The sequence below is a fragment of the Pinus tabuliformis genome, chromosome 4_2 (assembly GCF_031772625.1).
Source record: "Pinus tabuliformis cultivar Carrire ecotype Pingquan chromosome 4_2, CPIR1, whole genome shotgun sequence".
Classification (NCBI taxonomy): Eukaryota; Viridiplantae; Streptophyta; class Pinopsida; order Pinales; family Pinaceae; genus Pinus; species Pinus tabuliformis.
In genome coordinates this window covers 971,021,697-971,037,483 of record NC_142304.1, presented here as the reverse complement: position 1 = coordinate 971,037,483, position 15,787 = coordinate 971,021,697, and positions in this window count along the sequence as shown.

Below are 15,787 nucleotides of genomic sequence, written 5' to 3'. Positions count from 1 at the left end.
TGAAGGCCTAGAACTGAGGGACAAGAGCGTTAAGTTGGTTAATCAAGTTATAAAGAATAGTGATTGCAACCTGATATGCGGAGAGAGGTAAATGCATGAAACAGTCTAAAAGACAAGCAGGGTTCTTCTTCCCAGAGTAGTGGTCTGCGTCTGGATCAACAATTTCCCAAATAACCCCCCAGTTTTCGATCATCAACAAATATGGAATGGGCACCGCAACATTCGACTATGCAGGAAAACGCCAACATCGCCAATCAGTTAGATTACATGACAACGACCATGGAGCACATTCTAACCCTTATGAACAGTCAAGGGGAAATTTTGGCCTCAGGAAACCGAATGGTAAATCGGAAAATTGGTCTGCTTCAATATAAGATGGAAAGGATGTAAATAAAAATGGACATGTTAGAACATCGACTAATCAATCTTGAGGCCTTAGATAAATCTGGAAATGGGGAAAACAAGGAGAATTCAAAGGAAGAGACACCCTCAGATCGTTGTCACTGAGCAGCTGGAGTGACAGCGTGCAAGAGCTGATGGAGAGAAGGATGTAGCAGGGGTCACAACAGTGGCTAGTTCTCTTTCTTATTTGAATATGTTATGTAAATATATATTAGTGTTAGGAGTTTTTTTTGGAGAGTTTATAAGAGTAATCAGTCAAGGAGACAGTGGAAATGTAGCAGAAGTAGCGTTAAATTTTGGATTGGACAAAAATCAAATTTAGAATCCAGTGGTAATGTAAACGGAATTGGACATATAAACCAACTTTTTTTAATACAATCTAATGGGTTCATTCAAAAAAAACTCAAACCAACTTTTTTTAATAATGGTTTCATTAAAAAAAAAAACTCTAACATATTATAAATTTAATTATATTAAATTACATTGATTTTACAATACAAATATATTTATAATCTAAATCAGTAATGAAGCAGAAGTAGTGTTAAATTAAAAGGAATTGGCCTTGAAACCAATTTCTTTTAATACAATTATAATCGTTTCATTGAAAAAAAAGATTAAACCTATTATAAATTTAATTAATATTAAGTTATATTGATTTTACAATACAAATATATTGATAATCTAAATCAGTAATGAGTTCAATCACAATTAAAAAAAAAAATGGTTAATGCTTAATTATATAAATTTTGGTAAATTAATATTGTTGTTGTTTTTTTAATTAATTATAAATGAGTGGAAGAGAAATTTAATTGAAGGAAAAAATAAATAAATAAATGTCACAAATTTATATGATATATAAATAAATAAAATAAAAATATAAAAGTATAAAAATATAAATTAACAAATTTAATTTGTTTTAGCTTCGAGGGGTTAACTCAATTGGTCAATTCTCCTTGACTCCCTCGGGCTTAAGATCTGTTAATAAACGGGCTCCGGGTGTCTTGCCTGGATATTTCCTCTAAATAAATAAATAATTCAATTTGTTTTATGAATGAGTCAATATAAATATAAATTTAAATGTGTCATGATAAATTTAGTTGATAAAAAAAGGAATAAGTTAAACAATTTTTTAAAGGAAACATATTTTTCAAAAGAAACCTATACAAAGAATGAAGAAAGAGATTACAATTACAATGTAGTGTATTAAAAAGATGAATTTGAAAATTTAATTTAATTTATAAAATAGTAAACAAAGTGGAGTAAGTTAGACAATATTATTGATTGACAAAACAAAATTAGTACAATATAATGCATTATACATAAACTTACTTTTAAATTTGGGAAATTAGTAAAATTTACATATAATAAATTATCTTATAATACTCCCTAGATGAGGTGCTAGTGAGGAGCTAGGTGGGAGGTGCATGGTCACAATCCCATCAAGCATTAATGGTGGTGACATGCCCCCTAGAGCCATCAACTGAACGTCACAGCATCAACTAAATGCCACACCTTGAGTTTTAGATTGATGCTTGCATGTAAGAAGATGATGCATGTTCAGCACAATGACAAATTTGGTTTAATGGTGGTTCATCTGGGAATTAGTTAAGCCATTATTAACTAGAGTAGTGGACCTCCCCTTCCCCTTAGATTGATTTTTCATTCTCAATGAAGTGGAATGCACAATTGATGAAAGCATGGAATTTTGCACATGTAAGGATTATTTCAGGGTACAAGTTTCGAATGTGAAAGGCTTAATGTCCATTCGTGGCCCATGTCTCCGTCACATCAAGTTTATTGTAGGAAATGGGTAACGTGGTCAAAAATTCTCTACATCTCCATGTTTGTTGGCTTTGATCGACTGTTTCTTTTGGAACAAGTTTTCTCTCTGGTCTCCAATTGACATGTTCATTCAATATGTTTCTTTTTTGTTCCTCTTTTTTTTTTTGCCTTTCCATTTTCCATTTATGGATGCATAGTCTTCTCCTTTGCCTAACCATTCTCGCCCTCTCCTTGTTCCCCACTCTGTTGAACCTCTGTGGCTCTATCCTCTCGTTGCTTCCTAACAGGCTTTGCCAATCTCTCTCTTTGTTCTTCATTCTTGGCATCCCTATTTTGTTATTGTCCTTGACTCCTTTCCTCTTCACTGCTCGTTGATGGTTGTAACGCCTTTTCTTTCTTCTGGTCACTTGGGAACTTTCCTCGTGCCCTATTTTCTTGACCCCTCATGGCTCCATTTTCCCATTTTCACTTAGCTTTGTTTCCCACCATCTTTGGTTTTCTATCACAGTCTCCAAATTTTGTGTCTTTCTTTAACCCCTTCCATCCTACACTCTGTTTAATTCTTGGGTTGACAAAACCAATGCCATGGCAATGTGCTCAAAGTCGGCATTATGCTTGCTTATTATGGGGAACGAGGTGGCTCAAGAGCCCAGCAGAGGGCAGAATCCTCCATGAGGCTCTTTTGCTCTCATATGCCCCAATCCATTCAGGATGAAATTGTCGAAGTTGAAATGGAAATTGTAGGTGAACATGGCTACTTAACTATTTTGAGGTGGCAAATGAAATCGTTGATTAGATTCTTGATGTTTTCCATACACATGGTTGTTTTAATCAACGTATGTACACGATGGACATTTATTTTCACTTAAAGATGTTGTTTGAGAGAGCTCTGTTGGATCATAATGAAGTAAAAAAAGAGATCCTCCTTATGCTTTATGAACTTTAACTCTTTGTACGTGGTTGGGATATGCATTTGTAATGCATTAAAGCTCAATTAGGCCTCCCTCTAGGCCTGGGATGCTCTCTAGGAAACAACAAAGAACTAATTGCAATAGAGGAATTAGACTCCCCCAAGATGAGATGATGGTTTCTATTTACTTTCCTTTTACTTATTTTACATGTTCCTCTTTTAATTTTCAGTTCATAATTGCAATAGAAAACTATATACCTCAAGACAAAATTGATATAATTTTTTTTATAATTTATGTTGATTTTAGATGCTAAAAAAAATCGTTTTTATTATCAATTGATTTTACCTAATAACAAATTAGGGAAAACCACAATATAAATTCTTTTTTTTCAAAAATAAAATATGAAAATAATCTTTTACTTCAAAAAAATATTTAAAAAAAAACTTATAATATTATATTTAATTATTTTAACCGTAATATGTTCACATTAAGACAAGCAATTTTGTATCCTATTGTTTGCACTAACACAAGCATTTAACTTAATATAATTTATAATGAAATTTTTAGCTTATATAATTTCATATATTGGAAACTTTTCACCATTACTTTTCAAAACTTTCCACAAATAAAAAGTCAATATTTTTTTCCAATACAATTAAGATAGTTGGTGATGTCCTCTAAATATTTGAAATATAATTGTGAAATTGACTTCTTCACGATTTTGTAGGCTTGCATCTATTGTAAACACCAAAATAACATTCTCTATGCTAATTGTCAGTGTTTCTTTATTACTCTATGTAGCTAATTGTCAATAATTTTTTATTACTCTGTGTAGTTAGAGTCTATCAAATAGGGGAAGATAATTAGGTAGATGGGTAAATAACAACTTTTTCATGAGTGTGGTATTCGTTATCATTAACTAGATTTTTTCTATATTAAATGATTAAAATGAAATGGTGGAGGTATTTGGTGTGAGTAAATGGTCCATGAAATTTTTTTTTTTCTAAATAAGTCTAAATTTTGCTACTGTAACATAATAATACACTGAGGCTTTGGCCTCTGCAGTTCAGTGTCAAGGTTCAAGGCATAAAGCATCAAAACAAGATTGAGATTGTCCAGTGATGGGAAACCAGTCCAGTCCAGTCCAAAAAATGAACTTGCTGCCCGTGCAGGGGAAACCAGCAAATGAAAAAAGTAGCTAGCATAATTTTCAAAAATGCACAAAATAATCCTATTGACGTGATTTCCGGAAACCTGAAACCCGAAGACGCGTGGTGAGTCATGTGTCATGTTGTGCTGGCGAGTCATGTGTCATGCAGTGCTGACGGGTGTTCTTCAATGATGAAACACCTGTATGCATCCATGTCATCCTCTTCCTGCTGCAACATACCCGTGTCGCCCTTCGCCTGAGGATCGCGATTCTTCTCCTCCGCAATAGTCTTGTCCTGAGGATTATCCCTCTTCTCCTTTGCGCAATGTGGGCATCCATCGTCGCTGGCTGGCTCCTCGCAGGTTGGGCGTCCATCTTCGTTGGCTGGCTCCTCGTGGAAGGTAATTGATATGGTGGCTTTTATGAGTGGTTGGTGCAGGGAGTAGCAATAGATGAACTGGGCTAAGTGAAGGGGATGCTATGAGCTGGAGGGGATGTCAGAGGCTGGAGAGGCGATTTGCAAAGGTTGGGAGCGGAGAGCTCGTGAGCGGCCTCTACCATTGCGAGTGTTTGGATAGCAGTCTAAGACATAATGAGCCAAGGGGGATGAGGAATCTGAGGCTGGTGATGGTAGAGAGTGAGGCAATATGTCTCTGTTACTCCCTCTTCTGCTCCACATTCTATGGCGAAGCCGGGGCATGATGACGCGGGGATGAAGAGAATTTATGCGAGAATTCGACATTGAGGATTGAGAGGGCTCAGCAAGTTCAGAGGTTGGCTCAGAGGTAGAAAGTTCAGTAGGCTCAAAATGGAGAATAAGGTTGCAAATAAAACTCTGCGAATAATGATTACCCGGACCAAATTCAATGCAGCATAGAATGCTGCAGCGCCTGCCCGTAGCAGTGCGTGAACTTGGTTCCACTGCAGTCAGGGGACAATGGCAGTTCAAAGGCATAGGATTAGAGACAAAGGAGGTGGAATGTAAATTACCTAAGGGCACCATTATGCAGAGTCGAGGTTGATAGACGCGAGCGAGTTGATTAGAGTGCCAACTTAAATGCCATTTACTGTTGTTGTAAATTAGTTTTATGGCTTTGTGTGCAGGTTTACGGATGGCCATGTGGCAAAGCCACTTGTCGTCCCGTTCCTCTGCCAGCAATTCAATTCCGACGTACACCCGCATCTGGGAGGTCCATGAAAACTATTAATCATTGGTAGTAATTATATTGGCTAGGATATAAATGAATATGATGAATGTTCAACATGGAAGTTTTGTGAGTGTAACGTTGTGGGAAGATAGTTAAGTAGATGGGTAAATTACAATTGCGTTATATGTAATGTATTTCATTATTAGTGTGGTATTTGCTATTATTAGTAGGATTGTTTCTAGATTAAATAATTAAAATGAAATGGTGAAAGTAGGTGGTGTGTGTAAATGGTCGATGAAAATTATTAATTATTGGTAATAATAATATTGAGTTAGAATATGAATAGATATGATGAATACTCAACATGTAAATTTTGTGAATATGACATTGTGTATATAGACTTTATTGACTTATAAAATCATGTTAATGATCTATGATATAAAAAACAATTAAATAAATTGTTATACATTAATTATATATTAATAATAAAATATGTAAAAATAAATATATTTAAATTACTCAAACCACTTAAAATATTTTAAAAATCATAACATTTATACACTAAAATATATCATTTAAATTATTTCAACCCTTTCCAAATTAACTCCATTTATTGGACCATTGTTAAGGGATTTCCCATGCTCATGTTCATATAAGTCATATGTCTTGACATATAAGCATGTGATACTTCAATAATATGTTTCACCATTCATACCCTCTTTTGTGTAAACCCTTGAAATTAGTTGTGGTTATGTATAATGTAAATAAGTTTTATATTATTTTTTTTCGTAAGTAACGTTAATCTATTAATATGATACAAAAAGGGAATTACAGTGAAGCTTGGCTATAGAGGAACCAAGCCTCAATCAACACACATCCATAATAATTATTTTTGACTGCCCTAACAGAGGGGAAACCAGTCCAAAAATAACCCACACAGGGTAGCAAATTTAAACAGAGCATTACCGAGACAAGGTAACCAGACCAAAAGTTTATCCTGAAGACACATAAGACTAAACATAAACTAAACCAAAAACATGACAAAACTTCCACCTGGTAGCACGACACATGGCGCTTATTCTTCCGAAGCAGGATCCTCCACAATTGGACACGCCCAGTCATCCGAGTTGTCCGACTCACCACGTCCTAGCGCCTGATGGCCTTCTTCCATGCTGCATGCCTCAACACGCAGGCCTGACGTGTCACCCTGACGGCTATCAAAAGTCTGCGTGTAACTGTGTATGTCTGTCTCAACATGTTGACTGTCAGCAATAGCTTTGCCATGCCTTCTGCTTCGACCTTCATCAGCTTCTGATTCACCATTGTTGCTCTGATTCCTGCTACTCGGGCCAACTCTGTTCGCCTCGTCCGTAGGATTATCCAGGGGAACATGCTACTCAGTCGCTTCTGTGATGGTAATTGAGACAGTTGCTACGATAACAGGGTGGTTCAAAGAACTACGAAAGCGAAATTGCGTGGTGTGAGGAGCAGGATGCAGAGGCAGGGGAAAGATTGCAGTGTGAACAGCTGCAGCTTCACAACCTGAGCTATGGAGCCAGGCTTTGCCTCTGCCACTACACGTATCTGGGTACCCGCCTGCGAAACTGTGCGGGTGGGGATTATCGGCAGAGGAGGCAGGGGAAGCAGAATCAAGGCTAGGCAGAGCAGGGGAACGAGAACTTCCCCCTCGCATGCCCCCATGTCGACTGCGCATACGATGGCAGACCATGGTGGATATGGGAACAGGGAGAGTGTCAGCAGGAACAGTGGAGGAATTGACAGAGGAGCTATGCGAGGAAATTATAGAGGGATGGAGGTTGTGAGAAAAATTGCAAAGGTTGGTGTGGGAATGGTGGAAGCCATTACCCAAATCAATATAGCTCAACAGCCAACATCTGCGGCCAGTGTTGGTGCACTCATTCGGCTCTCCCGCCTACGGAGGACAGATACAATGAATCAAGGGCAGAATAACAGGGAAATTCTCCGACTCCATTGTTATGTGGGCAAGGGCTCTGCCTCGGCTAGTGCAGGCATTAAATAGCTCCTGCAAGGTGCCATAAATGCCATTCAGGGTGGCATGGGAAAAGTTGCAGGGGGCCATGTGGCCTCCCCATCCGCCACCACTCCGTCTAATCATATTAACTTATGGAATTAACACCCTCATCCGGGACGTTTTATATCATATTTAATATTAAATGTGTTTTTAATAAAAATGGCCGATAAGAAATAAATTGTTTTTATTATATGGTATTTAATTATTTATTTTATATAATGATTAGGAAATGTTATTTCTTTATTTATTATAGATATATTTATGGAGCGACATGGCCATGTCCATCTCCTTACAAACGTGTCATATGGACTAACTTTAAATAAGAAGGATGAGAAGAATTAAATTAATTATACATATTTTAAAAAGTATTATATTTATATTTATTTTTTATTTATAAAATTTTAAAATAATTATTAATATATGTTATTATTAAAATAAAATTGGTAAATTATTAGTGATTTGATTTGTTTATTGTAATATCATGATGTTAATACTATAGTTAGTGTACTTATATAAATTAAAGGTCGTAAATTTCAATAGATATCAAAATACTTATATTATTATACATCTCACATTGTCATGAAAAAATAAAATGTAATTTTATTTTAAATTATTAATTTTAAAAATAATTAATATATGAGTTGAAGATATATACATTTTGTTACCCACCAAAACTATTAATTCTATAGGAGAAAACTTTCTCCTACTATTTGACAATGATATGTCACGTGGCTTACTTGCCTCAACCACATGTCTCTCACCATTGGACTTTTGCACTTGGATGAAGTAGTGTTGCTATTAAAAAGATACTTTGATCATTTTGCAATTGGGTGTTTATACTTGTTTGTTTTGGGCATTTAGTATGGGTAAAGGGGTGATCAGGAAAAATGAAAGATCTTCATTGTAAATTTGTTCTCTCACCTTACTAAGGGTTTAATCTTTAGCCCTATTCTAATGGGACCTCCCTTGAGGACTTAAGTATTGGAAGTAACGCTTTCATGGCTTCCAAGTTATCTTAAGTTGTCATTTTGAGTTTCTAGGTGTGATTTTAGAAATAATTATTTCCCTATATGTGTGAGTTGGCTATGAGTCATAGATCCACCTTCTTCGAATCTTATCATCTAAAAATCGGTGATCTATTTTTTACGTTGTAAGGCGTCCCCTCTGAAATCAACTCCCCCAACTGCTTTTTTGTCATCGCTTTGCGCCCTTAGATCCTTTGTTAGACGATTAGATTATCCTCACCCGTTGATTTGAATTGGTCGGTGACGGTTGGGACTCGCTCGGCAGTTACTGTTTTCCCTTCATGTAACTGCAAAACCAAGAGACACTTAATAACAACACGATAGCTCAGGGGATGCAGAAGAAGACGAAGATTTTGTCATTGGCCACGGCAATGCCAAGCTTGGAATTCCTACCCAGAATGGCTTAGATGTTGCTGTGAAATCACACGGCAGACGACATAGAAATAAGGGTTTAAAGAGCAGTGCCACAGATTTACCACTCTTTTCAACCCCGGGTAATGGCCAAATCCATGGAAGCAATTTTGCAGGGGATGCAGAAGAAGACGAAGATTTTGCCAATGGCAACGGCAATGCCAAGCGTGGAATTACCACCTGTAATGGCTCAGATGTTGCCGTTAAATCACATGGCAGACGACATAGAAATAAGGGTTTAAAGAGAAGTGCCACAGATTTACCACCGTTTTCAACCCTGGACGATGACCAAATCCATGGAAATAATATTGCAGTGAATTCCTTAAATTCTCCCTCCACTGTTCCGGATTTCGGATTCTTGAAGGAAGCCACCGTGGAACAATCCGAATCAGGATTTTCAAAGCAAACTGAAGCGGGGCACGGGGTTATTCAATGCCATGCAGAGAACTCTATTTTGCTATTGCTAGAAGATGATAGTAATAATAACACCAAGAAAGATGAGCCAATTGCCCTAAATAATGAGAGAGACCATACAAAAACGGACGATTCTTTGATTTTCCAGGAAGCAACATATATGGATGCACATGCAAATGGAGTTATGGGTATTGATCAAGTGGAGTCGGTCGACCCAGAGGACAGGGTTTTGGTTTCTTTACTAGGGGCACATAGATCGGTCGTCGTGAATACGCCAACAAATCTGGAAGACATTTCGAATATGTGCAACAATTGGGGTTCTCCTCCTAAGTTGAGGCAGTGGACTCTGAATGATAGTTTGAATGTGAAGGCCAACTCTTGCATGAAATGCATAGTTGAGAATGAAATAGCAGAAGATCAGAAATCGAATGGGGCCGCTTCTCCAAGTTGTGGATCAGAACAGCAGCAACAACCTGACAAGGATTCAAATAAGGGAAGGGTCAGTTTCGGAGATCCCTAAGCACTGATGGATTGAGAGCATGTGATTGCTCACAGCTCCAAATATCCTACATATGTTGGGATGTCCCCATTCCAATATTTTTTTAGTGAAATATATGGAGGCAGTTCTCTGCGAAGCACAACATCAGTTGGAAATGATAAAAAGAGACAGAGGGTTTACAATACAATGTTCCATGATCCCTGAAGATGTGAATTTCTTATTGATGTAGGATTTTTTGTGTGCCTTGATTCCTTTCTATCATTATTGACTATCATGCCAGCAAAGATACTGGCATTCACATGGAGATGCTTGACGGTCAGTTCCAGAGGTCGTGTGCTGATGAGCTTTCTGACATAGGATGCTTAGTCATATTGATTTGTTGAGTGGCACATCTCCAAGTAATAGATATTAGTCTCATCTACCATTTTATCAGAGGACAAGGCACTGTCAAAATTTATGTGGTGTTTAATGTACTAGAGATATTTGATAAACTCTTCCAGTCATTTGGAGGGGATGTGCTTCAAGTGTTATTCAATTCAGCAGAGGGAGTTGCAAGTAGCTCTAAAGAATCTATGGCATTTGAGACTGCACATTTCATTCTGGACCAAATGATAGTTGTTGTTGCATTCATCCTCTGTCATTTTAGCCCAAGCAATTACTATATCAGCTGCAATCATATCTCACACACAATGCCTTGTTGGCACTACTTGTGTCAAATAATTTTGCGGAGATTAAGAACAATGTTTTCAAACGTGTGAGCAAAGAGAATCTGCACAAGATGGCATATTATGATACTGTGGAGAGGCTCCATATCACGGCATACATCATATTTGTATTGGCTCAAAACATTTTGGAGGCAGAAAATGCATGGTTTTGGAGTTTTGCAATGAACGCATGCATGATTTGGTGCTGTGAAATTCTCGTGGATGTTATCAAGCATGTGTTTCTTGCAAAATTTAACGAGATAAAACCGTCTACTTATTTCCTGTTTGTAATTTTCTCTTAAACCATTAAATAATGATGAATTAATGTTTCCCTGTTCATGTTCAAACTATGTTAATACTTTTTAGTTCCTGTACAGGCATGGTTGCATCTTTGACAAATGAGAGTGCTACAAGAAAGTCTGTCTATTTTGCTCACTGCACATCAGAGATGATCTATATAACACATTTGTTGGTGGAAGAGCCTGAGAAATTGACAAGCCCACTTCTGGCTGATACATATGTTACACTGCTGAAGGGAAGAAATGTGTGGTATGGTCAACGGATTGCAAAGGGAGAAATTAAGCCAGACATGGGGGACAGAATACAAGGAAAAGGAATGATACAGGTTTAAATCCAATTTTGAGCTCAGGCAATATTTTTATTTTTCTCTTTTATTTATTGCCGCAATACATGTTTCATAGTTTAAATGAGACATAACAACCACAAAGTGGGAAAACTGCTTTTGGAAAGCTTCCAAGGAGACCCATAAGCTTTTTAGCAGTCCTTGGCATGCTTTAAAAGTAAGTTCATAATCCAAATATGGTAGAGTATTTATGGTTGGAAATGCAGTATCAAATTCCATATTGCAGAAACATGAATGGCTACTTTCTGTTTTTGATAATATAGGGTGTATCAGTCGTGGAAGCATTCTATGAATTGCTTTGGATGCTTAGTCATATTGATTTGTGGAGTGGCACTTCTCCAAGTAACAGATATTAGTCTCATCTACCATTTTATCAGAGGACAAGGCCATTTCAGTGAAATATATGGAGGCAGTTCTCTGCGAAGCACAACATCAGTTGGAAATGATAAAAAGAGACAAAGGGTTTACAATACAATGTTCCATGTTCCCTGGAGATGTGAATTGCTTATTGATGTAGTATTTTTTGTGTGCCTTGATTCCTTTCTATCATTATTGACTATCATGCCAACAAAGATACTGGCATTCACATGGAGATGCTTGACGGTCAGTTCTAGAGGCCGTGTGCTGATGAGCTTTCTGACATAGGATGCTTAGTCATACTGATTTGTGGAGTGGCACTTCTCCAAGTAACAGATATTAGTCTCATCTACCATTTTATCATAGGACAAGGCACTGTCAAACTTTATGTGGTGTTTAATGTAATAGAGATATTTGATAAACTCTGCCAGTCATTTGGAGGGGATGTGCTTCAAGTGTTATTCAATTCAGTAGAGGGAGTTGCAAGTAGCTCTAAAGAATCTATGGCATTTGAGACTGCACGTTTCATTATGGACCAAATGATAGTTGTTGTTGCATTCATCCTCTGTCATTTTAGCCCAAGCAATTACTCTATCAGCTGCAATCATATCTCACAACAATGCCTTGTTGGCACTACTTGTGTCAAATAATTTTGCGGAGATTAAGAGCAATGTTTTCAAACGTGTCAGCAAAGAGAATCTGCACAAGATGGCATATTATGATACTATGGAGAGGTTCCATATCACGACATACATCATATTTGTATTGGCTCAAAACATTTTGCAGGCAGAAAATGCATGGGTTTGGAGTTTCACAATTAACACATGCATGATTTGGTGCTGTGAAATTCTCGTGGATGTTATCAAGCATGCATTTCTTGACAAATTTAACGAGATAAAACCGTCTGCTTATTTCCTGTTTGTAATTTTCTCTTAAACCATTAAATAATGATGAATTAGTGTTTCCCTGTTCATGTTCAAACTATGTTAATACTTTTTAGTTCCTGTACAGGCATGGTTGCAGCTTTGACAAATGAGAGTGCTACAAGCAAGTCTGTCTATTTTTCTCACTGCACATCAGAGATGATCTATATAACACATTTGTTGGCAGAAGAGCCTGAGAAATTGATAGGCCCACTTCTGGATGATACATATGTTACACTGATGAAGGGAAGAAATGTGTGGTATGGTCAACGGATTGCAAAGGGAGAAATTAGGCCAGACATGGGGGACAACATACAAGGAAAAGGAATGATACAGGTTTAAATCCAATTTTGAGCTCAGGCAATGTTTTTCTTTTTCTCTTTTATTTATTTCCACAATACATGTTTCATAGTTTAAATGAGACATAGCAACCATAAAGTGGGAAAACCGCTTTTGGAAAGCTTCCAAGGAGACCCATAAGATTTTTAGCAGTCCTTGGCATGCTTTAAAAGTAAGTTCATAATCCAAAGATGGCAGAGTATTTATGGTTGGAAATGCAGTATCAAATTCCATATTGCAGAAACATGAATGACTACTTTCTGTTTTTTATAATATAGGGTGTATCAGCCATGGAAACATTCTATGAATTGCTTTGGATGCATAGTCATATTGATTTGTGGAGTGGCACTTCTCCAAGTAACAGATATTAGTCTCATCTACCATTTTATCATAGGACAAGGCACTGTCAAACTTTATGTGGTGTTTAATGTAATAGAGATATTTGATAAACTCTGCCAGTCATTTGGAGGGGATGTGCTTCAAGTGTTATTCAATTCAGTAGAGGGAGTTGCAAGTAGCTCTAAAGAATCTATGGCATTTGAGACTGCACGTTTCATTATGGACCAAATGATAGTTGTTGTTGCATTCATCCTCTGTCATTTTAGCCTAAGAAATTACTCTATCAGCTGCAATCATATCTCACAACAATGCCTTGTTCGCACTATTTGTGTCAAATAATTTTGCGGAGATTAAGAGCAATGTTTTCAAACGTGTGAGCAAAGAGAATCTGCACAAGATGGCATATTATGATACTGTGGAGAGGTTCCATATCATGGCATACATCATATTTGTATTGGCTCAAAACATTTTGGAGGCAGAAAATACATGGGTTTGGAGTTTTGCAATGAACACATGCATGATTTGGTGCTGTGAAATTCTCGTGGATGTTATCAAGCATGCATTTCTTGCAAAATTTAACGAGATAAAACCGTCTGCTTATTTCCTGTTTGTATTTTCTCTTAAACCATTAAATAATGATGAATTAATGTTTCCCTGTTCATGTTCAAACTATGTTAATACTTTTTAGTTCCTGTACAGGCATGGTTGCAGCTTTGACAAATGAGAGTGCTACAAGCAAGTCTATCTATTTTTCTTACTGCACATCATAGATGATCTATATAACACATTTCTTGGCGGAAGAGCCTGAGAAATTGACAAGCCCACTTCTGGCTGATACATATGTTACACTGCTGAAGGGAAGAAATGTGTGGTATGGTCAACAGATTGCAAAGGGAGAAATTAGGCCAGACATGGGGGACAACATAAAAGGAAAAGGAATGATACAGGTTTAAATCCAATTTTGAGCTCAGGAAATATTTTTCTTTTTCTCTTTTATTTATTGCCGCAATACATGTTTCATAGTTTAAATGAGACATAGCAACCACAAAGTGGGAAAACTGCTTTTGGAAAGCTTCCAAGGAGACCCATAAGCTTTTTAGCAGTCCTTGGCATGCTTTAAAAGTAAGTTCATAATCCAAAGATGGCAGAGTATTTATGGTTGGAAATGTAGTATCAAATTCCATATTGCAGAAACATGAATGACTACTTTCTGTTTTTTATAATATAGGGTGTATCAACAGTGGAAACATTCTATGAATTGCTTTGGATGCTTAGTCATGTTGATTTGTGGAGTGGCACTTCTCCAAGTAACAGATATTAGTCTCATCTACCATTTTATCAGAGGACAAGGCACTTTCAAACTTTATGTGGTGTTTAATGTACTAGAGATATTTGATAAACTTTGTCAGTCATTTGGAGGGGATGTGCTTCAAGTGTTATTCAATTCAGCAGAGGGAGTTGCAAGTAGCTCTAAAGAATCTATGGAATTTGAGACTGCACGTTTCATTCTGGACCAAATGATAGTTGTTGTTGCATTCATCCTCTGTCATTTTAGCCCAAGCAATTACTCTATCAGCTGCAATCATATCTCACAACAATGCCTTGTTGGCACTACTTGTGTCAAATAATTTTGCGGAGATTAAGAGCAATGTTTTCAAACGTGTGAGCTAAGAGAATCTACACAAGATGGCATATTATGATACTATGGAGAGGTTCCATATCACGTCATACATCATATTTGTATTGGCTCAAAACATTTTGGAGGCAAAAAATGAATGGGTTTGGAGTTTTGCAATGAACGCATGCATGATTTGGTGTTGTGAAATTCTCGTGGATGTTATCAAGCATGCATTTCTTGCAAAATTTAACGAGATAAAACCGTCTGCTTATTTCTTGTTTGTAATTTTCTCTTAAACCATTAAATAACGATGAATTAATGTTTCCATGTTCATGTTCAAACTATGTTAATACTTTTTAGTTCCTGTACAGGCATGGTTGCAGCTTTGACAAATGAGAGTGCTACAAGAAAGTCTGTCTATTTTGCTCATTGCACATCAGAGATGATCTATATAACACATTTGTTGGCGGAAGAGCCTGAGAAATTGACAAGCCCACTTCTGGCTGATACATATGTTACACTGTTGAAGGGAAGAAATGCGTGGTATGGTCAATAGATTGCAAAGGGAGAAATTAGGCCAGACATGGGGGACAACATCCAAGGAAAAGGAATGATACAGTTTTAAATCCAATTTTGAGCTCAGGCAATATTTTTCTTTTTCTCTTTTATTTATTGCCGCAATACATGTTTCATAATTTAAATGAGACATAGCAACCACAAAGTGGGAAAGCTTCCAAGGAGACCCATAAGATTTTTAGCAGTCCTTGGCATGCTTTAAAAGTAAGTTCATAATCCAAAGATGGTAGAGTATTTATGGTTGGAAATGCAATATCAAATTCCATATTGCAGAAACATGAATGGCTACTTTCTGTTTTTTATAATATAGGGTGTATCAGCCGTGGAAGCATTCTATGAATTTCTTTGCCAACCGAGTTTAAGTGTCATGCACCCAAAGAGGAAAAAGGAGGTGGTTCTTGTGGAGCTATGTCCCATTCTTAAGACTATGTACAATATCCTTATAAAAGGGTAATAATTTTCCGTTTTCTTGTCAGGTTTCAGTGTAGAACAA